This window comes from Phyllobates terribilis, unplaced genomic scaffold (genome assembly GCF_046119375.1).
Source record: "Phyllobates terribilis strain yellow unplaced genomic scaffold, ASM4611937v1 Scaffold_3__8_contigs__length_932513732, whole genome shotgun sequence".
Classification (NCBI taxonomy): Eukaryota; Metazoa; Chordata; class Amphibia; order Anura; family Dendrobatidae; genus Phyllobates; species Phyllobates terribilis.
In genome coordinates, this window is record NW_027362763.1 from 69981148 (window position 1) to 70005949 (window position 24802).

At 42.4% G+C, this 24802-nt stretch overlaps 1 pseudogene; it reads left to right on the forward strand.

Annotated features, from left to right (window-relative positions):
• The window catches only part of LOC141258835 (cytochrome P450 2K6-like), a 158154-nt pseudogene that overhangs the window by 116594 nt on the left and 16758 nt on the right, over positions 1-24802 (forward strand).

Here is a 24802-nt window from a genome sequence, read left to right on the forward strand (position 1 = left end):
CACTTTTCCATGTGTTAGTTATGTCTTCTGAGCAGTTTGTCAGCTTTTGGACACCTTTGAAGGTGTTTTCTATGTGTTTCTATGTGTTTTTGTTTGCCTGCCATTGGTTTTAACGGTGTTCGAAGGTGTTCGACGAACAGTTCGACGAACAGTTCGGCGAACACACGGGTGTTCGACGAACCGAACCGAACTCGAACACTACGGGGGTGGCTCAACACTAGATATGAGTTAAACTGAGTTCTTGAAATGTGGAGTGTAAGCGAGTTTATAACCATAACAACCACATTAGATGTCCATAATCTGACCATATACGTAGAAAGTGCATTACACAAAATGAGCATGGGAAGTGTGCGCTAAAATTTGCAACTTTTATTTTGTTTAGTAAATTTAGTGATAATGGAGCACATATCTGTAACAAAATATTGCTTGCTGATAGGAATAGCAAACATTTCTTGCATGTCGCTCAGATGCACCACACGCTTGCATTTCTCCGCATCAGATCTAATAAAATAGACCGAGGGCAGATAAGCCCAAAAATAGAAACCCTATTGAAAGGTGCTACTTTTCTATTAATCCACGTTTTTAAAGTGCAAGGGTATATTTCTAACAACCCAAAATACAACAAATAAACAAATAAAAATAAATAAGATATCATTCTAAAAACATAAATATTTAAAAGGCATCAATTGTGAATCTTGCTTTTTGAAACATTTGCGTTTGTTCTCTTTCATATTTTTTTATCAACTTTGTTTATTCTTTAATTTATTAAATTTGGGGTTATTACAATTTAATACTTTCTCCATTAACAAAAACCTAATGGATAAACCAGTTTCCAATCATTTGGCTTATCTGATCTTGCAAGTTTACAGACATAAGATATGAAAATATATCAGATTGTCAAATATACCAAGGCTACTGGAAACTAAACAGCCACAAATAATTAAAACTATTAATCTTTATAACATTTCAGTTAAAATAAACACAACAAATACATTCATAGGAGACAAAATATATATTTAGAAAATTGAGCCCAAAAGGGCCTCCATAAATAGAGGCGGCCAACAGCCGAGCTTGCCTTTTGATAAGCTTATCTAACTTATTAGTATCAGACACCCGCACACTAATTTCCCAGCATATGATTGCGAAAAAGATGGCACTTGCCACTACGGACTGGTAGAACATTTCTAACATTTTGCTACATACATTAAATGACCTTATTTTCCATAGGAAGTACAATTTTCTCATACCCTTCTTGTATATCCTCTCCGTATGGCACCTCCAATCAAGTTTAATTTCCAAGTGGACCCCCAAATATTTGTAACTCTCCACCTGCTCCACTTCCTGACCAGCAATAGTGACAGGTGAACAGTCCATCTTTCTCCTGCTATATTTCACCACTAGCTCCTTAGTTTTCTTTATGTTTAGTTGTAAATAGTTAGCCTGGTACCAATCCACTAAATCCGACACCACCCTTCTATATTCCTCTTCACCTTGGCCCCTCCTAATACATCTGACTACCACGGAGTCATCCCAGAATTTTTGGAGATGGCAAAAATCAGATTTATACTGAAAATCTGCAGTCTACAACGTGAAAAGAGAAGGTGACAGCACCGCTCCCTGAGTGGCTTTTACTCTCTTTTCCATTTACTTATTTTTGTTAGACATACTCACCCTATGTAGCCTTTTCTTCTTCTCTTCCATTTATTTTCAGCATTTCTATGAACGGATTGAATCTAACAGATAATCAGAAAATAAAACCATTTGCTTAGTTATTTTGGATTTTTGCGCATCACCCTGCGTAAACAGATTTCTTAAAATGTATCATTCTACGTATACTTTCAATCGTGTTCATAGAGTTAGTTTTATATGAGGATAACATGGACACATCTCTTCGAGTATTGAAAAAAATATGAATAGGAAATGGAACAGCATAATGGGATCACGTAAAGGACGGCAGGATGACCATCTTTTGTGGCAAAGCATCCTGAAAACTACAGAATCCAGTAGGTGATCCTACTCAATGATTGACAGCTATCTCTGCATGCACAGTCAACAGTCAAACACTGAGTAGGACCGCCCATTGGACTCATGCATACAAACAAGAGCTACTTCTATTAATAAAAATGCAAGTTTTTCTGAAATTTTTCCCACAAAAATATCTATCAACATAATCAGCTCCTCCTGCACTATAATAACCTTCCTGCAGATCAGAGACCATTTTCAACCCCTTAAATTCTAGCTTCAATACAAAGTGAGGAAGTTTTGCCATCTAACAATTTCCACTAGGATTGTTCTGTAAAAATGGCAGTTAAGCTGTCAATATATAGAATCATAGAATGTTAGAGTTAGAAGGGACCTCTAGGGTCATCATGTCCAACTTAGATACTAGACCATCTCAGACGGGTGTCTATCCAGCCTTTCTTTGAAGACTTCCATTGACGGAGATCTCACCACCTCTCATGGAAGCCTGTTACACTAATTGATCATGTCAGATAGCTGCTGGCAAAACAAACCGTTATCATTCCCAACTACACCATATACATGGCTCGACTGATTCGGGAAGAAATGGAAACTCATTGGCATCAATTTGTTGGCCGACCAGTTGAAATCAGGTGGGTTCTGCTGATTTTCATCCAAAGTGTATGGGGGCCTTAAGGACACATCTGAGATATCTAAAACAAAACCTGATATAACTACATAATCTGAGATGCATGCCATGAGATGACTAGTTTTGAAAATGAGAAATAATTTTGCGATACTCTATCAGGAGATGTCTATAGCATACTATTTTTTATTATTATGTATTGCTCATATAGTACTATCACATTCTGTAGCGCTTTGCAGACATGATCATCACTGTGCCCATTGGGGCTCACAATCTACATTCCCTATCAGTATGTCTTTGGAGTGTGGGTAGAAACAGGGAAACCAAGAGGAAACCCACATAAACATGGGGAGAACATACAATCTCCTTGCAGAGATGGTGGGATTTTAACCCAGTACCCCAGTGCTGCAAAGCTACAGTGCTAACCACTGAGCCACCTTGCTGCCCCTGCTGGTTAACTACTGATCCAACGTGCTGCCCCATGCATATCTATGTGGCCACCTAATGGTTGTGATGTGTATTGCAGCTTGTTGAGCAATTTGGCTTCATGTAGAAAAGGTAAGTGTAGAGACCTAGGAATTGTGAGATATTCTTAACATTTTTTTTGTCAAGAACATGGGCTCCTTTAATTTTTTATACTATTTATTTGATATGAGGTTGTTGTTTTTTTTACAAACTTGCTGACTTTCGCTTTCTAAACTTCTTTCTTTTAACAACCAACAGAATTGTCATTGCAGCTCTGCAATATAAAACAAGTAGTATCTCGGGTTCAACACAACTGGTGGTAGAGGAAGATGTCCCGAGGTTGCACCAAACAAGAAAACAAGTTTCCAGATAGAAAGGTCACTGATCGAGGTCATTTACGATCAGTACAATATAACTAATGCAATGTCTGTTTTGATGCAATTTTTTATTGGACAATATCTATATGTAAACTTCACAATTAAAAATAAACACTCTATAACTATAACTTCCAAAGCAATATGTCTGTATATCACTAATTTTACTATTGTATTGCTGCTGGTCTACAAGAAATGTATTAATAATGGGGTGATATAACATTTTATTACTGGATGGGTTATTGAAAGGAAAAGTTTTGCAATGTTTCTAGATCTTCTCGAGTTAGATTTCACCAGGTGACGTCAGCTCAGGGTTTAAATATTTTCTCACTGTTTGCTGCTGTATATAAGGCTTTGTGATAATACATTACAGACAGGTTGAAGAGAGAAAAGGCAACCAGCTGTATCCTCTGTATTGCCTGGTAAGCAATTAAGTTCTTCAACTGGTTTTAATAACATTTAAAAATAATTTTATACGGTTCAAAAAAGTAATTATAAATTCATATAATAATATGAAAGTATAATTCATTTAAAATTAAAGTAAAATATATTGCAAATTTACAAAGTAACTATGATAGATTATCTAGAAAGCTGTAGTCTGTAATATTTTATGTTTATGTTATTCTTATACTTAGATACATTGTAAAAGCATTTTCCCATTTATGGGAGAATATAAGTAGAGATGACTGAGCATGGTCTTTATTAAAGCAACCCTGAAAATGTCAATGGCTGTGTAATGGTTGTGTCTCACTGTGAACGGAACATGGTCTGATCATACCACATCTCCTGGGCAGGGGAGGAAGCAAAAGAGTATACAGACATTACAGCAGGGGATCACAGCTGATTCTTTCTTTGAGGTAAAACATTGTTTAAAAACATGCAGGGAAATTTTTTATCTCACACAAAGAATCAGCTGTGATCCCGTGCTGTCCTGTCTGTATACTCTTTTGCTTCCCCCCCTGCCCAGGATCTTTGGTATGATCAGACCATGTCCCTGTACAGTCAGACACAGCCATTCCACAGTTCACAGCAGGGGCACATTTATAAGATTATCTCAGCAAAGGAACATTTTATTTAGACACATCCAATTGTGGAACTTATTAATATTCCAAGAACTATTGATTAAAATCAACTTTTCTTCGTGGGAAAACCCTTTTAAGTCACCAATTGTGTAGAATGAGGTGGAATGAGAGATTTCTGAATCTGCAATCCTACCAAATCCTGTGTTCATCTGAGGTTAGGAAGATACATGCCATCAGCTATACACATTACATTGGAATGAAAGAGTCTTATTTCTCCACCACAGGTTCTTCTGAAGACATGTTGCCCCTCGATCCAGTCACAGTTCTTTTGTCCATTATAATATGTATTTTTTTAGCAGCCGTTATGTATAAACAGAAGGAACGTGTTCACCCGAATTATCCTCCTGGTCCAAATCCATGGCCAATTATTGGAAATATTTCTATGTTGAATGTTCAAAAACCTTACTTATCATTTCAAGAGGTAAGATCTGAAAATCATTAATTTTTCATCATCTGGAAGGCTGAGGATAACTTCACAGCGATTTTACTACATAGATTATAAAGCAATTGATTGACATGGCTTAAGACAAATTACTTTATTGGCCATCTTGCAAGAACATAATGCTGATCAGTCGTCTCATAAATATCTCCAGTATCACTTCTTAAGACATCTTAAGGTTTAGTGGTGCATTGTAAAGTAGACCTGTAAACAGAATCAGATCTAATTTTCATATTCATGTAGGGTCAAAATACCTTCTAACTAGCACTACTCCAGCATTATGAAACTAACCAAGGTCAGTAATAAGAGAAAAGTAGCATCTAAGATGACATATAGGCCAGGTCACACATTTATTCTTCTCTACCAGATACACAGTTATCAGAGTCATAACTAATCAAACAGGTAGATGGCACACCCAGCGAACTAGCATTAGCTTGAGAAGACTGCTGGTCCCTCTGGAGCTAAACATTGAGCTCCTGTATGCCAATAGTAGGCAGAGTGAAGGAAATGCATACCTAAAGGTACTTGGAGATGCTTCAAATAGGATTTATTAACAGTATTTCATATTCATTGAAGTCCAGTATTAAGTAACGTTTCGGGTGAAAAACCTTCAACAGACATATAGGCTATATTCACTGCATATAGGTCAAAGGGAATTCAGGTTGCTGGTGGGATTCCCCCAAACAGGGATAACCAGGATTCAGCTGTATCAAGGCTCGCTCCCTGGATCCCCTTGACCTATATGCGGTAAACCTAGCCTAAGTATCTGATGAAGTATGTTCATTCAAAACGTTATGTAATTCTGTAACCAAAAAATATGAACTACTGTCAATAAATCATTTTTGAAGCATCTCAAAGTGCCTTTAGGAGTGCAGTCCCTTTACTGTGTCTTCTATCAGAGTCATAGCTGGCATACGTTAATTTGGGTCCGTGTTGCAGGTTTTGTATTGGTAGCCAAGACTTTCAGTTGTATTAAAAAAGGTTTATGCTGTTATTAATTTTTAAGCCCAGTCCTTTTTCAAATTAAAATTATTGTGATGGGATTGAGGTTCTTGTGTATTAGAAGAAGCAGAGAAATCCTTGTTCCTAGGGTGATTGTTGTAGTTTACAGCTTAGCAACTAACTTTAGGTGACTACTACTTTCATGAAGTAGCAGTAACCTTGCCTTCGATATGCCCAGAAAAGTTAGAAAAGTTTAAAAAAAATGTCAAAAACACTCATGTTGAATAAACTCCGACCTACTGTTGGTTGTATGTACTTGAAGCTACATGCACTGAAGTGGTGGCAATTCTGTCTGCTACATAATTGACTGCCACTCCACAATGCACAGACTTGTTTTAGAGTTCTCCCTTTCAGGAATAGGAAGCAGAGGTAAATTGCAGATTGAGAAACACATTGTATGTACTGAGTAGTAGGGAGATTTATACTCTTAGGGCGCAGTCAGGCGGCCATATAAAATGTATGACGATCGTATCGCAGTGCAAGGACTGGCTGATGGCTCTCATGACCCGAGTGTAAAAGCTGCATAGAAATACATGCTGTTACACTTGGGTCAGGAGAGCCGCCGGCCAGTCCATCTGACTGCGCCCTTATAATGTCATCTGTTTTGCAGCTCGCGAAGACATATGGTCCAGTCTACAGAATAAAGATTGGAGCCCAGGAGATAGTTGTATTATCTGGATATGACATTGTGAAAGAAGCTCTTGTGAACCAGGCAGACGTGTTCACCGACAGACCGAATTCACCTGTTTTCATGGATTTTTCAAAAGGCTATGGTAACATTTATATGTTCTGTGATTAACCCTTTTTTATGTATCTGGTTGTACAAATTAATCATAAGGAGAGATGGACCAAACGGGGTTTTCAGCAGTTATGACCGAAAAACCTCTTTCAGCTGAATTTTGGTCCCTCATTTTGTGGAGCTACAATGAGGAAGGAATTTCCTTCTGAAAATGTAGTATTACATAGCAATCATTCTGATATACTACATGTATGACTAAAGTCTACCAGAATTGGTGCTCCTGAGTGGGGTTTGACCCCTGATGTGTCCATATTTCCTCATAAGTATAAGTATATGGACTATGGATATTGTAATGGCACAAGACTAAGCAAAGCTGTCAAAGTGCAAATCCCGATGTCATGCAATGCCTCATCTAGCCCCGATCTGGGCATATATACCATAGTCTTACATTTTTTCCCCCAGAGAGTTTCTTTAAGTGAAACAAGGCTAAAATATTCAAAAGAAAATACAAAGAAGCACAAAAGAAAATGTCTAGTATTCAGACAGCATAAATGCTATGACATTTTGGGTGTTTTGATAAGTGATCACTGGGTTTCATGGATAGAGCCGTTCAACTTGCCATATCGGCTGGAATCTGGAGAGATGAGCTCAATGTTTGACCTGTAGACTTTCTACGAGACTGAGCGCTGTGCAAAAGCCATAGAGGCTCAACATTCTACTGAGTTCTGCCCCTTTGTTCCAACAGCCTTGGGAGCCCCAAAACCCAGATCTCTGCCAATCAATAACTCCTGATATATGACCATGACATGTCGAAAGTTTTTTTTTTTAAATGTACATCTGAGAGATAGTATGGTGTTTACCCTTTAATGACCAGGTTTGAAAAGGCATTGATTGGTCAATGTTAGTTTAATAAACTCTATTTGATTGCCCAAATTCAGTCAGTGGACTAAATGGTAAAATTGTGAGAAAATGTTGTTAAAATGCCCTGTTCGCTAGATCTCTCCCATCTTTATGACTTCATGACCACTGACTGTTGTTAGGTAACAATGGTTTCATCAGGCCAAAATTTTTCATGTTGTTGCAGAGTTAATTTTCCTCTAACTGAATATCTCCATCTATGTCCCTCAAGCCCAATCAATGCAATATCATTTTCTACAAGGAAAGGATTTTGAAAGGTTGAAAAATGATTTATTATGTCTATTTCTCAGGTGTTATCTTCTCTAGTGGACATAGCTGGAAAGCCATGCGACGGTTTACTCTTTCTACATTACGTGATTTTGGTATGGGGACAAGAATCATAGAAGACAAGATTAATGAGGAAATCAATTATCTAATGAAAATATTTAAATCTTACAAAGGTCAGAAAATAGTGTTATTATACTGAAATGTATAATGTATATGGCAATGAGTGCTAAACCATTAGCAAATCGTGTCATATATGCTATAATGTACAAAAATATACTGTGCCAATAAAATAATACTAAGCTCTATGTACAATGAAAAAAAAAACTTAATTTCTTCTCTATACAACAGTACAGTGGGTACGGAAAGTATTCAGACCCCTTTAAATTTTTCACTTTTTGTTTCATTGCAGCCATTTGGTAAATTCTAAAAAGTTAATTTTTTTCTCATTAAAGTACAGTCTGCACCCCATCTTGACTGAAAAAAAACAGAAATGTAGAAATTTTTGCAAATTTGTTATAAAAGAAAAACTGAAATATCACATGGTCGTACGTATTCAGACCCTTTGATTAGTATTGAGTAGAAGCACCCTTTTGAGCTAATACAGCCATGAGTCTTCTTGGGAATGATGCAACAAGTTTTTCACACCTGGATTTGGGGATCCTCTGCCATTCTTCCTTGCAGATCCTCTCCAGTTCCGTCAGGTTGGATGGTGAAAGTTGATGGACAGCCATTTTCAGGTCTCTCCAGAGATGATCAATTGGATTAAGGTCAGGGATCTGGCTGGGCCAGTTAAGAATGGTCACAGAGTTGTTCTGAAGCCACCCCTTTGTTATTTTAGCTGTGTGCTTAGGGACATCGTCTTGTTGGAAGGTGAACCTTCGGCAAAGCCTGAAGTCCACAGCACTCTGGAAGAGGTTTTCATCGAGGATATCTCTGTACTTGGCCGCATTCATGTTTCCTTCAATTGCAACCAGTCTTCCTGTCCCTGCAGTTGAAAAACAACCCCATAGCATGATGCTGCCACCAACATGTTTCACTGTTGGGATTGTGTTGGGCAGGTGATGTGCAGTGCCTGGTTTTCTCCACACATACCGCTTAGAATTATCACCAAAAAGTTCTATCTTCGTCTCATCAAACCAGATAATCTTATTTCTCATAGTCTGGAAGTCCTTCATGTGCTTTTGAGCAAACTCCATGTGGGCTTTCATGTGTCTTGCACTGAGTAGAGGCTTCCATCGGGCCACTCTGCCATAAAGGCCCGACTGGTGGAGGGCTGCAGTAATAGTTGACTTTGTTGAACTTTCTCCCATCTTCCTACTGCATCTCTGGAGCTCAATCACAGTGATCTTGTGGTTCTTCTTTACCTCTCTCACCAATGCTCTTCTCCCACGATAGCTCGGTTTGGCTGGACGGCCAGGTCTAGAAAGACTTCTGGTGGTCCCAAACATCTTCCATTTAAGGATTATGGAGGCCACTGTGCTCTTAGGAACCTTGAGTAAAGCAGAAATTATTTTGTAACCTTGGTCAAATCTGTGCCTTGCCACAATTGTGTCTCTGAGCTCCTTGGGCAGTTCCTTTGAGCTCATGATTCTCATTTAGTCTGACATGCACTGTGAGCTGTGAGGTCTGTGGGAGACTCACTACTGAGAGGAACAGAAGCAGCTATCTGCAGACCGGACATAACCGCAAGAAAAGTATGCTGCCTCCCAGTGGCGAAGATCAAGGATGTTACCGATAGGATACCAAAGCTCATCAGTTCCAAGGATGTCCACCCATTTCTTCTGATACATGTTGGCACTAGTGTTGAGCCACCCCCGTAGTGTTCGAGTTCGGTTCGGTTCGTCGAACACCCGTGTGTTCGCCGAACTGTTCGTCGAACTGTTCGTCGAACACCTTCGAACACCGTTAAAACCAATGGCAGGCAAACAAAAACACATAGAAACACATAGAAAACACCTTCAAAGGTGTCCAAAAGCTGACAAACTGCTCAGAAGACACAACTAACACATGGAAAAGTGACAAGTACATATAGTCATGCGAAAAGAAAAGAGGTGGAGGAGTAAAAGGAGGGGGAGACACAGATATAGGCATGTCATGCCCTTCTAAAATCCAAAAAGTGAGAAGCCGAGATGGCCAGTCCGCTCCTGCCCGTGCCACCTCCGTGTCGCCGGGTTTGTGCCAGAGCCGCGGTGAACCCTGACGGCCAGCCCCCCTCTCCCAATACTGGTGCCTGTCCGCTGGTGGGTCGAGAGAGCCCCCCTGTGGTGGAGGCAGCTCTAAGCTTTTTAATTTAAATTGTCCCTCTAATTTGAATGAATACACTTTAAATCCATTTACAAGGATCTATTGGAGGGCAAGTCTCATGCCAGCAGCCGCGTAATTCCAGCTCCAGTAGCGTCCACTAAAGCTGCTGCAGTTAAAAAGCTTTTATAAGGATCGAGCTCGGCTGTCCACCGCAAGGCATCCTAGTGCCAGTCCCAGCCCCTATGCCTTGGGGTGCCTCCTGATGCTCTTCACTGAGTATCCCGTGGTCCCGAAGCATTTCCTTTGAAAAAATTAAGTGTCCAAACTACAGGTGGTGTAGCTTGCTTAACAGCCGGGATAATCCGCTGACTAGCAGACACTGCTACTAGGCACAAAGTATTTCCTGGGCTAGATGCAGTTAAAAATTTGTAAGTAGATACTCTCGTTGGATGCTGAGAAAGCATTCCATAGAGTCTCCTGGCACGCCATATATGATTCTCTTAAAAAGCTTGGGGTAGGGGTCTAGGGGACCCTTTTATAGCCAAAATCACGGCCCTGTATCACAATACGTCACCTAGGCTGAAGATAAATGGAACTGTAGCACCGAGGGCTCGGTTGCTACAGACGTATTGCACCTCACCCAGAGGTGTGATATCTCACTCTCAGATAAGGATGGAGTGTGGATCAGGACCCGACACCTGCATGCATTACACCACATTGCCGTGGGGCAGGGCGACCAATATGCCCCTGAGATGGGCACGACAGTCCCTGTCCCTGGCTGGAGTGGGGGGAGGGAACACTGAGGAAGGGGAACCCTGCAGTGCAGGAGCAGGGAGGAAGCAGTTCCTGGGTGCATTGAGAAGGGAGTATAAAAGGTGGGCACCATCTTAGTTCAGTGCAGAGAAGTCTGAGCAGAAGTGGCAGGGACCAGGGGCTCTGCATGAGCTCTGCTCCGGAGGCGGGCCTAGTAACAGAGGCCCAGGCCTGCAAGAGGGAGAAGGAAGGAAGAGGAGCGGAGAAGGCTCCAGGAACGAGGAATGAAGGGATCCCAGGGGTGCGGACGGGCGAGTCGCCACCGCACGCCCGAATCCACCTGCGTGGAGGGGTCAGGCCAAAGGGGGAGACCGGTCCCCGAACTAGTGGAGGCAGGAAACGACCCTCAGCTAGAAACCGGAGGCTCTGACATTTTATGTGGCGCAGCCCCTTGCTCCACCCGCTAGGAAGGCACCACATAGGGTCAGGGAAACTGGCGCCAAGTTTACCAAGAGGAGGCCCGAGGCAGCCGGACAGAAGTGTTGGTAAGAAAGGCCAGACAAAGGACACACAAAGGGGGTCCTGTGAAGCGCTCCAAAGTTATCTGGGAGTTGTCTGAGCCCCTCACCTGGTGAGCACAGTACGATGTTGGCAGCCGTTACCTGCAGACGTGGTCTGGATAATAAGAACTGTGAGTAAAGGCCCTGAACTGCATCACTGACTCCGTGTCGTTACTGCTGCTGCCCTGCACCATCACCCCCTTCCTCCGCATACACTGCCCTGAGGCTATACTCCTCCCGTGGGGAGTTATGCTACGCTCTGCTGCACCCACAACACCAGCCTTAGCGGTCTGCCCTGTAGCGGCGGTTCACTCTGACCGCAATCCACGGGTGGCGTAGTCGGACATTTAAACATCAAAACCACATAAATAGTTCCGCCACTGGTTTGACCGCCCTGAGCCACGGAACCGGATCGCCGCCACGAAGACTACAACCACCAGCATCCACCAAAAAGGGTCCGGCTCCGGGTGTCCCAAGGCCCAGGGGGTGCGTCAGAACATTTTCATCACCTTTCACAATCACCAATGGGACAAGGCAGGGATGTCCTCTGTCCCCTCTCTTATACATCCTAGTGACGGAGCACCTGCTCTCATCAATTCGCCATAACCCCAATATTAGGTGGATTGAGGTGGGAGGCACCGAGTACAAGTGCTCTCTATTTGCTGATGATGTCCTAGTATATATCACTCAATCACATATATCCATCCCTGCTGTTATGGCTGAAATAGATCACTTTGTTACATGGTAAAATTTTAAAATCAATGCAGCGAAGTCTGAGGCCCTCGATGTCTCCCTCCCTAAATCCATATAGGATTCCATCCAGTCCAACTTTCCCTTTGCCTGGCCCTCACAGGGTATCAAATACTTAGGAATTCCTATTCATAGAGACCTCTTCCATCTATGTTATCTTAATTTTGGGCCCTTTATTGAACAATTCCATACAGACCACGGTTGGCAAGTTAGAACTGTAAGATTCACTACGTGAACCACTGGTGTTTTGTGGAAAAGCACATGTACACCGCGTTCCAAATTATTATGCAAAAAGTGTTTAGGAGTGATAAGGGAAGAATTTGTTTGTTTGTCAGTTAAACTCATTGATGGTGATGTGTGTCAGGGCTCTTTATATCACTGTAAGCAATTGCAGACACCTGTGCTAATTAGTTTGGCAGGTGTGTCCAATGAAAGGCAAGACTACTTAAGAAGGCTCTCTCACATTATTAAGCAGCCTACATTTTCTGCCAAAATGGGAAAGAAAAAGGATGTGTCGGCTGCTGAGAAGCAACAAATTGTGGAGTGTTTAGGTCAAGGCATGACTACAATCAACATTGTGCGATGATCAGGATGAAGTGTCTTGGCAATCAAGAAGTATGTAGCTGATTCACAGTACACACGTGTGCGTGCTGATAAGGGCAAATTGAGGACTCTTTCCTACAGGCAATTACGTCAGGTTGAAAGAGCAGCGGCAAAAAAGCCTTGTCATAGCAGCAGACAAGTTTTTGAAGCTGCTTGTGCCTCCAACGTCCCCCGAACAACAAGATGCAGGGTCCTTCAGAGGTTTGCAGCTGTGCATACGCCATCCTGTCGACCTCCTCTATCCACTTCACACAAGCAGAAACGGCTCCAGTGGGCCAAACATTACATGAAGACTGATTTCAAAACTGTTTTGTTCACGGATGAGTGCCGTGCAGCGCTCGATGGTCCAGATGAATGGAGTGGAGGATGGCTGGTTGATGGACACCCCACGCAAACACGGCTACAGCGCCAACAAGGAGGAGGTGGAGTAATGTTTTGGGCTGGAATCATGGGGAGAGAGATTGTCGGCCCCTTTAGGATCCCTGAAGGCGCTAAAGATGAACTCCATAATGTATGTGGATTTTCTCAAACAGCACTTCCTGCCATGGTTCAAGAAGAAGAACCGTGTATTTCACAGCAAGATCATTTTTCTGCATGATAATGCACCATCTCATGCTGCACATAAAACATCTGCATCTCTGGCTGATATGGGCATAAAAGGGGACAAACTTATGGTGTGACCCCCATGCTCCCCTGACCTCTACCCCATTCAGAACCTTTGGAGCATCATTAAAAGGAGTGTCTATGATGGCGGGAGGCAGTTCACATCTAAGCAACAGCTCTGGGAGGGTATTCTGTCCTCATGCAAAACAATTGAAGCAGAAACCATCCAAAACCTGACAAATTCAATGGACGAGAGAGTTCAGAAGCTCCTTTCGAACAAGGGGTCCTATGTGAAAATGTAACATCACCTAGAATAAAGTTTTGAGTTGAAAACTGTTTGATTTCAGTTTCTAACAACCTGCTAATGCTTATAATTTCAAAAATGACCATTTTTTTGGTCTTTATTAAAATGAAAAGGTTGATCGAAAAGTTTGGGGGATCTAAGAGTGTGGCAACCCAGTAGTCATGATTACTTCGAATTCTGACAATATGAGGGTCATGCTGCAGGTAGTGCAGCAAGAAGGCACTTATGTGTCTTGCGCATCTCGGAGCCCCAAAATTATTTTCCGGGCTAGATGCAGCTAAAAATTATTTTTAATTTTAAATCTGGTGAAGCTTATTATAGATGGCCTAATAGGATCAGTGCTGCACACTGCTACAAAGCCCAAATTATTTTCCAGTCAAGATACAGATAAACATGATTAGTAATTTGAAAGCTTAAAACGGTTGGTAGGGTGATTTTAACCAATCATCAAGCTTTTACTCTCCCCAGGATGACACAGGGGTAGAAAAGTCGTTTCGGATCCATGATTTGTTCATCTTTATGAACGTGAGTCTGTCTACATTATCAGTGGAGAGCCGCGTGCGCTTATCTGTCAGCACACCACCAGCAGCACTGAACACACGTTCAGACAGAACGCTGGCTGCGGGGCATGACAAGATCTCCAAGGCGTAAGTGGCTAGCTCCGGCCATTTATCCAGATTGGAAGCCCAAAAAGAGCAAGGGTCCAGTGACACAGTCGTGGCTTCAATGTTTACTTGGAGATACTCCTGTACCATCGTCTCTAGGCGTTGACTATGTGTCAGACTTCTTGTCTCCTGTGGCCTTGCAAAGGATGGGCTAAAAAAGTGGTGAAATGATTCCGCAAAATTGATGTTACCAGCAGATACTGTGGTTCTGTTACGGTTTGAGTGCTGAACACTTGACGGTCCCACAGTTGGCAAGTTGGAACTGTGAGATTCACTACGTGCACCACTGGTATTTTGTGGAAAAGCACATGTAAGATTCTGCAACAGTCTCTGCTGATACTCCTGCATGCGTGCATCCCTTTCTATGGCAGGAATAATTTCTGCAAATTTACTTTTGTACCGGGGATCTAACAGTGTGGCAACCCAGTAGTCAGGATTATTTCTAATTCTCACAATTCGAGGGTCATGTTGCAGGTAGTGCAGCAAGAAGGCACTCATGTGTGTTGCGCATCCAGGAGCACCAAGTTCCTGTTGCGTTGGTGGCGAGGTAACAATCATGCTCCCTTCCTCTGTCCTCTCCCCCCAACCTCGCACAACAGAAATGTGATCAAGGTCTCCCTCATCTGATGAGTCTTCCATCAGTTCGTCCTCCACTTCTTCCTGGGCTCCTGCACCTTCCTCACTAGTTTGGCTGCTACCATGCGCCCTGGTAAAATCATCTCCCCCACCCTCACATGCCTGCCGCCTTGGTGCTGCCGACCGTCTGGACCTTGCAGATGTTAGCCCTTCCGCATACAACTCCTCCTCCTCTACTTCCTCCACCTCCTCTTGTGCCACCACCTGACTCCGAATTCTGTTTAACATGTGCTCCAGCATGTAAATCACCGGAATAGTCATGCTGATAATGGCATCATCAGCACTAAACATCTTCGTCGCCATTTCAAAACTGTGCAGAAGGGTGCATAGGTCCCTGATCTGAGACCACTCCTCCAGCGTGATTTGCCCCACCTCTGAATCTCGTTGGCCCAGGCTATACGTCAGAACATATTGCACCAGGGCTTGTCGGTGCTGCCACAGTCGCTGCAACATGTGCAGAGTTGAATTCCACCGGGTAGGCACATCGCATTTTAGCCGGTGAAGTGGCAGGCCCAACGACTTCTGTAGAGATGTAAGTCGCTGAGCTGCGGGATGCGAATGGCGGAAGTGAGCACACAGCGACCGTGCCCTCTGCAGAAGGCCATCTAGTCTGGGATAGTGGGCTAAAAATTGCTGGACAACCAGCTTCAACACGTGAGCCATACAAGGCACGTGTGTGACATTGCCCCGGCGAAGGGCCGCACCCAGGTTTGCAGCATTGTCGCACACGGCCTTCCCTGGTTTCAGGTCCAGTGGAGACAACCATTCATGAAATTGGTTCTCCAGAGCTGACCACAACTCCTCAGCTGTGTGACTCACATTTCCCAGACATTTCAATGTTAAAACCGCCTGATGACGTTGAGCCCTACTGCCAGCATAGTAAGGAGGTGTGCAGGATCCCTTCTGCGCAGTTAGAAAGCTTGTGGCATGACCAGACAGGCTTTGGGTGCAGGTGGAAGACCGAGAGGAGGTTGAGGAGGCAGAAGCAGTGGAGGAACTTTGACATAAAGAGGATTGACGCACAACTCGTGGGGACGGCAAGACTTGGACAGCAGCCCCTTGTCCTGCTGTCACCATAGTTACCCAGTGCCCAGTCAGCGACATGTAACGCCCCTGTCCATGACTACTCGTCCAAGTGTCTGTGGTGAAATGCACCCTGTCACACACAGAGTTTCTCAAAGAAGCGGTGATGTTGTGTGCGACATGCTGGTGGAGCGCAGGCACACCTTTCTTTGAGAAGTAGTGCCGACTGGGCATCTGGTACTGGGGCACTGCGACGGACATAAGGTCTCGAAAATCCTCTGTGTCCACCAGGCGGAAAGGCAGCATTTCTGTAGCCAAGAGCTTGCAGATGGTGAAATTCAACCTCTTAGCTTTCTCATGGCTAGGAGGAAATGGTCTTTTACTTGTCCACATCTGAGGGACCGAGGGCTGGCTATTGTGCTTAGACGGGGTTGATAAGGGTGTCCCCGGCAAACTGCCGGTCTGTGAGGAAGATGCAGGCGGACATGTTAGGTTGCCTTGATCCAAAGGTGGTGCTATCGATGTCGGACAGCGCTCAAGACCAGCTGGTGTTACCACCTCCAAAGAAAATGATGACCTGCCAATCACGCTGGCTGTTGCGGGTAAAGAGGTGGCAGGTCTGCGCCCCAAAACAGGTGTGACTGCTGTCCCCCCAGTCACAGAGGATGAAGAGGCCGCGGATGCACAAGATATGGCAGACGGTGGTTGGCCCGGCCGGCTAGACCGCATTGTAGCACACTGAGCTTCCCACTGCAACTTATGCTTCATGTCCATGTGCCGGTTCATGCATGAAGTACTCAAACTATGTATTTTTTGGCCTCTACTTAGCTTTTGCTGACAAATGTTACAGATAACACGAGTTGGGTCATCTTTATCGATCTGAAAAAATGCCCAGGCTATGCAAGGCTTAGCACCCATGCGACCTGAAGAGCCACCACGACTTGTGGTGAGAGGCAGAGTTGTGTTTGAGGATGCAGTTGTTGACGTGCTTCCAGTACTACGTCTCTGTCCAGGAAGGCGCAACCTGACCTCGTCGTCACTAGCATCTTCCTCCACCTCCTCTGCTGACCTCATCTCTTGGCTGACTGTGGGTTGACAGTAAGTGGGATCTCCGACCTCATCATCATCACCCTGTGCGTTATCACACCCGTCGTCCTCAGAGCCAACCTGTTCCTGCCCTGACAAAAAACTAAAGTTGTCGCTCCAATCAGGTATTTGAGTCTTATCATCGTCTTCCTCATTGTCTCCACCAACAGGAGTTACAGTTTGGGAATGAGGGTCTACATTATGGTCAGAACCTTCTGCGTCTGGTCCTGGATCCGACTCATAAAGATTCTGGGCATCAGTGCAGATCATTTCCTCGTCTGGATTCACAGAAGCGCTGGAGTCGACCTCTGATTCCCAGGCTATAGTATGAGTAAACAGCTCTGCAGACTCAACCATCTGTTCTACCTCATACTCAGACGGGCAGCTGGAGATTTGGGAGCTGTGAGGAAGCAAGTGCGATTTGGGTGACACCTTTGAGGACTGGAGTATTTGTGATGTTGAAGTTGATGTGGAGGAGAGCCCACTTAAAGGAGCACTTGATATCCGTTGAAGCACCTGCTGTTTTTGTGCCTCATCTGGAATTTGTAGCGATTGGTGTGGCCGTAAGAAAGGGATCTTATCACATTGTCCGCTAAAAGAAGTAGACATTTTAGTTTGGCTGGAAGATGGTCTTTCTTCTGCACCTACCCCACGGACACAACCTTTTTTCCCCTTCCCAACACGCCTATTCCCCTTTCCACCAGCAGCAGGCCTTTTTCCACTCATTTTGGTGGTTAACTAATTCCCAACTCTGGAGTTGTTTGCACAAAAAAACAATGGATGGTAACCGAGCAGAGCTGAGTGGCCAAACTGTGGTATTAGGCCAAAACTATTGGCTGGGTTAGATGCAGAAAAAAATTATTTTTAATTTGCAACCTGATGGAGGTCAGTATAGATGGACTAATAGACCAAGTCCCACACACCGCTAGAAGCCCAAATATTTTTTCAGAGCTAGATGCAGAAAATTTTTTTATTCAATTTGCAACCTGATGGAGGTCAGTATAGATGGACTAATAGACCAAGTCCCACACACTGCTAGAAGCCCAAATATTTTTTCAGAGCTAGATGCAGAAAAAAATTATTTTTAATTTGCAACCTGATGGAGGTCAGTATAGATGGACTAATAGAACAAGTCCCACACGCTGCTAGAAGCCCAAATATTTTTTCAGAGATAAATGAAGAAAAAAATTATTTTTAATTTGCAACCTGATGGAGGTCAGTATAGATAGACTAATAGACCAAGTCCCACACACTGCTAGAAGCCCAAATATTTTTTCAGAGCTAGATGCAGAAAAAAATTATTTTTAATTTGCAACCTGATGGAGGTCAGTATAGATGGACTAATAGAACAAGTCCCACACGCTGCTAGAAGCCCAAATATTTTTTCAGAGATAAATGAAGAAAAAAATTATTTTTAATTTGCAACCTGATGGAGGTCAGTATAGATGGACTAATAGACCAAGTCCCACACACTGCTAGAAGCCCAAATATTTTTTCAGAGCTAGATGCAGAAAAAAATTATTTTTAATTTGCAACCTGATGGAGGTCAGTATAGATGGACTAATAGAACAAGTCCCACACGCTGCTAGAAGCCCAAATATTTTTTCAGAGATAAATGAAGAAAAAAATTATTTTTAATTTGCAACCTGATGGAGGTCAGTATAGATGGACTAATAGACCAAGTCCCACACACTGCTAGAAGCCCAAATATTTTTTCAGAGCTAGATGCAGAAAAAAATTATTTTTAATTTGCAACCTGATGGGGGTCAGTATAGATGGACTAATAGACCAAGTCCCACACACCGCTAGAAGCCCAAATATTTTTTCAGAGCTAGATGCAGAAATTTTTTTTATTCAATTTGCAACCTGATGGAGGTCAGTATAGATGGACTAATAGACCAAGTCCCACACACTGCTAGAAGCCCAAATATTTTTTCAGAGCTAGATGCAGAAAAAAATTATTTTTAATTTGCAACCTGATGGAGGTCAGTATAGATGGACTAATAGACCAAGTCCCACACACTGCTAGAAGCCCAAATATTTTTTCAGAGCTAGATGCAGAAAAAAATTATTTTTAATTTGCAACCTGATGGAGGTCAGTATAGATAGACTAATAGAACAAGTCCCACACGCTGCTAGAAGCCCAAATATTTTTTCAGAGATAAATGAAGAAAAAAATTATTTTTAATTTGCAACCTGATGGAGGTCAGTATAAATGGACTAATAGACCATGTCCCACACACTGCTAGAAGCCCAAATATTTTTTCATAGCTAGATGCAGAAAAAAATTATTTTTAATTTGCAACCTGATGGAGGTCAGTATAGATGGACTAATAGAATGATGCTATGCCCAAAAGATTTTACTTCACTAGGTGCAGTAAAAAAATTGGTATTCTATACACAGGTGGAATATCTTGCAACACAGATAGGCTACTCCACTGACTAACACACTCTGCAATAGGCCAAAAAGGATTAGCTTTGCTAGATTCAGCCAAATGCTGTGAAAAAAACTTGCACAGCACTGGCACAGACCTGCCTGGCAAAAACTGATAGGAACTGATGTAACCTAGTCCTGAAAAGGACTCCAATTACAATTAGTCTTTACTCCCACAATCTATCTATTTAAGAGCACAGACCTGCTTGATAAAAGTCGTAGGAAATGCTGTAACCTAGTCCTTAAAAGGACTGCAATCACAACTATTCCCTATTCCCAAGCTATCTGTATATTTGTGCGAAAATTGGCTTGAAATTAACAAGGTATAGCGCACACAGCAACAGCGGTGCCGTCTAACACGCAGCTGCAGCAGTGAGAAAATGGTGGCGACGGGGAAAATGGCTTGGTCTTATAGGGCAAGGACATGTGACATACACTGCCAATCACACATGCCCTTGCTTGTGTGAAAAAAAGCACTTCGCTCCGTGTGTGCGCTGCTGATAGGCTGACAGATTGCACCTCCCCACTGCAAATGCGGGAAAGAGAAAAAAAAATGGAGATCTTCATTGTTCCTGCAGAGATCCATCCCTTGCCCCTCCCCCCACCCCGCTGTACACTCAAACTGCGTATTAACATTAATTTTCATCATTACTGAGAAAAAATCCAGTTATGATTTTGGTGCACGAACAGTTATCGAACATAACCTCGAACAGCCGAATTTTTCTCAAATTGTTCGTGTTCGCCGACCGGCTCGAACACCGCCCAAAACAGCTCGAATTTGAGATTGGCGAACAGTTCGAGTAGAACAACGCTCATCTCTAGTTGGCACCAATGACACGGCAAAGAAGGACCTACCGACAATCTGCAAGGACTTTGAAGCATTGGGGAAGAAAGTAAAAGAACTTGATGCGCAGGTAGTTTTTTCTTCTATCCTTCCAGTAGACGGGCATGGCATCAGGAGATGGAACAGGATCCTTGATGTGAACAACTGGCTGAGACAATGGTGCAGACAACAAGGATTTGGATTCCTGGACCACGGTGTGAATTACCTCTATGACGGACTCCTTGCCAGAGACGGACTACACCTCAACAAACCCGGGAAACACACATTCGTCAGGAGACTCGCAACACTCATCAGGAGGGCGTTAAACTAGAAGAAGAGGGGATGGGAAGAAAAACGCCAGACATGAACATGCAATCAGAGAACATACTAATGAAAGATATGAAGTGCGACAAAGAAGGTCCAAGACAAGATACTTGGAATGGAGGTAAGAAAATGTCTAATACAATCCACAGGGAGAAGGTTGGAACAAAACAAAATCGTGTAAACGGCGTGCTAGCAAATGCCAGAAGCCTGACAAACAAGATGGAATAACCGAGACATGGTTAGATGAAAGCTATGACTGGGCAGTTAACTTACAGGGTTACAGTCTGTTTAGAAGGGATTGAAGAAATCGGAAAGGGGGTGGAGTCTGTCTATATGTAAAGACGTGTCTAAAGCCTACAATACGGGAGGATGTATGGGAGGGTAATGAGGAGGTCGAGTCCTTATGGGTGGAGATACATGGGGCAAAAAACAGTAATAAAATTATCATAGGAGTCTGTTATAAACCACCAAATATAGCAGAAGCCACGGAAAGTCTATTAATGAGACAAATAGACGAAGTAGCAAAAAATAACGAGGTGATTATTATGGGGGACTTCAACTACCCCAATATAGACTGGGAAACCGAAAGCTGTAGATCTCAGAAAGGAAACAGGTTTCTGTCAATTATCAAAGACAATTATTTGTCACAACTTGTGCAGGAACCAACTAGAGGGACGGCCCTTTTAGACTTAATATTAACTAACAGGCCAGACAGAATAACTGAGGTGCAGGTCGGGGGGCACCTGGGAAATAGTGACCACAACATTATACAATTCCACATGTGCTTCAGTAGGGTGCCCTGCAAGGGACTCACAAAAACACTGAACTTCAGGAGGGCAAAGTTTGATCAGCTAAGAGATGCCCTTCACCTTATAGACTGGGATAGTATCTTCAGTAATAGGAGCACGGATAGAAAATGGGAAATTTTCAAAACAGTCCTACATAGTCACTGTAGAAGGTACATACCTTATGGGAATAAAAGGGCTAGGAATAGGAGGAAGCCAATGTGGCTAAATAAGGAAGTCAAGAGGGCAATGAAAAACAAAAAAAGGGCTTTCGGTAAACTTAAACAAGAAGGCAGCGAGGAAGCGCTAATATCTTATAGGGAAAAAAACAAAATCTGTAAGAAACAAATAAGAATAGCAAAAGAGGAGACAGAGAGACTAATTGCCAAGGAAAGTAAAACGAATCCCAAACTGTTCTTTAACTACATAAACAGTAAAAGGATTAAAACTGATGGAGTTGGCCCATTGAAAAATAACCTGGGTAAAATCATAGAGGCCGATGAGGGTAAAGCAAACCTACTCAATAGCTTCTTCTCCACTGTTTTCACAAAAGAAAACAATTTATCGGAGGAAATGTAGAGTGATAAAGTAAACCCTCCACTAAATATCACCCACCTAACCCAGAAGGAAGTACAGAAACGCCTAAATAATATCAAAATAGACAAGTCACCTGGCCCAGATGGCATACACCCCCGGGTACTAAAAGAATTAAGTAATGTGATAGACAGACCGCTGTATCTTATATTCAAGCACTCTTTATGGACAGGGACTGTCCCACTAGACTGGCTCCAAGCAAATGTGGTACCAATATTCAAAAAGGGGTCTAAAAGTGACCCTGGGAACTATAGACCAGTAAGCTTAACGTCTGTTGTGGGTAAATTGTTTGAAGGATTTCTTAGAGATGCTATTGTAGAATATCTTAATGATAATAACTGTCTAACTCCATATCAACATGGATTCATGAGGGATCGCTACTGCCAAACAAACCTGATCGCCTTCTATGAGGAGGTGAGCTCACAGCTGGACCAGGGAGAGTCAGTGGATGTTGTATACCTTGACTTCTCCAAAGCGTTTGATACCGTGCCACACAAAAGGTTGGTATATAAAATGAGAATGCTTGGTCTGGGGGATAATGTGTGCAAGTGGGTAAATAGCTGGCTGAGTGATAGAAAGCAGAGGGTGGTTATCAATGGAGTAAGCTCAGGGTGTGTCAGGGTTACTAGCGGGGTGCCTCAAGGGTCTGTCTTGGGCCCTATATTATTTAATATATTTATTAATGATCTAGTGGAAGGGTTGCATAGTAAAATAGCAATATTTGCAGATGATACTAAACTTTGTAAAGTAGTTAATACAGGAGGATTTAGATAAATTGGGGAGTTGGGCCAAAAAATGGCAAATGGGGTTCAATGCCGATAAATGTAAGGTCATGCACATGGGAAAGAAAAACAGCAGTCACCCATACATATTAAAAGGGAAACCGCTGGGGAAATCTGACATGGAGAAGGACCTGGGCATCTTGGTTAATAGCAAATTAAATTGGAGTGCCCAGTGTCAGGCAGCAGCTGCGAAGGCAAATAGAGTCATGGCATGCATCAGAAGAGGAATAGGGGCATATGATGAGAACATTGTTCTTCCTCTGTATAAAGCGCTGGTAAGGCCGCACTTAGAATATTGTGCACAGTTCTGGGCTCCGGTGCTCAGGAAAGACAGATTGGAGCTAGAGAGGGTACAAAGGAGGGCGACTAAGGTAATAAAGGGAATGGAGGAACTAGAATACCCAGAGAGGTTGTCAAAATAGGCCTATTTACGTTGGAAAAGAGAAGGCTTAGGGGAGACCTCATAAACATGTATAAATACATCAGGGGGCAGTACAGAGATCTCTCCCATGACCTGTTTATACCAAGGATGGTGACAAAGACGAGGGGGCACACTATGCGTCTGGAGGAAAGGAGGTTCCTGCACCAGCATAGAAGGGGATTCTTTACGGTCAGAGCCGTGAGACTCTGGAACTCTCTGGGAGAGGAAGTGGTGATGTCCAACTCACTTAAAGAGTTCAAGAGAGGCCTGGACGCCTTTCTTGAGAACAATAAAATTACATCTTATGCTTAGTTAATTAATCCAGGGATTTAATCTGACTGCCAGATTGGTGTCGGGAAGTGAATTTTTCCTCAATGATGTAAATTGGCCTATACCGCATGGTTTTTTGTTGCCTTCCCCTGGATCAACGCTGCGGAATAGCTGCAGTTCACAAGAAATAGGCTGAACTGGATGGACGCTTGCCTTTTTTCAGCCTTATAAACTATGTAACTATGTAACTATGTAAATATATAGACAGGTGTGTGCCTTTCCAAATCAAGTACTATCAATTTAATTAAACACAGCAGAACTCCAATGAAGGAGTAGAACCATCTCAAGGAGGATCACAAGGAAATGCACAGCATGTGACTTAAATATGAGTGTCTGTACAAAGGGACTGAATACTTATGACCATGTGATATTTCAGTTTCTCTTTTTTAATAAATTTGCAAAAATGTCTACATTTCTATTTTTTTTCAGTCAAGATGGGGTGCAGCGTGCTCTTTAATGAGAAAAAAAATTACTTTTTAGAATTTACCAAATGACTGCAATGAAACAAAGAGTGAAAATTTTAAAGGGGTCTGAATACTTTCTGTACCCACTGTATAACTTCTACTCAACAGCCTGTTATGTACAAAAATATAACTGCTATAATGATGCTCCCATGTACAAGAATAAAAATACTATAATACTGCCCCTATGTAATAGAATATAACTGCTATAATATTGCCCCTATGTAGAAGAATATGACTATTATAATACTGCCCCTTTGTACAAGAATATAACTACTATAATACTACCCCTGTGTAGAAGATTATAACTACTATAATACTGATCCTATGTAGAAGAATATAATTACTATAATACTGCCCCCTATGTACAGGAATATAACTACTATAATACTGCTCCTACGTACAAGAATATAACTACTATAATACTGCTCCTATGTACTAGAATATAACTACTATATAACTGCTCCTATGTACAAGAATATCACTACTATAACACTGCCCCTATGTATAAGAATATAACTACTATAATACAGCTCCTATGTACAATATTATAACTACTACAACACTGCTCCTATGTACAAGAATATAACAACTAAAATACTGTTCTCTAAGAACAAGAATACAACTACTATAATACTACCCCTATGTACAAGAATATAAATCTTATAATAGTGCTCCTATGTACAAGAATATAACTACTATAATACAGCTCCTATGTACAATAATATAA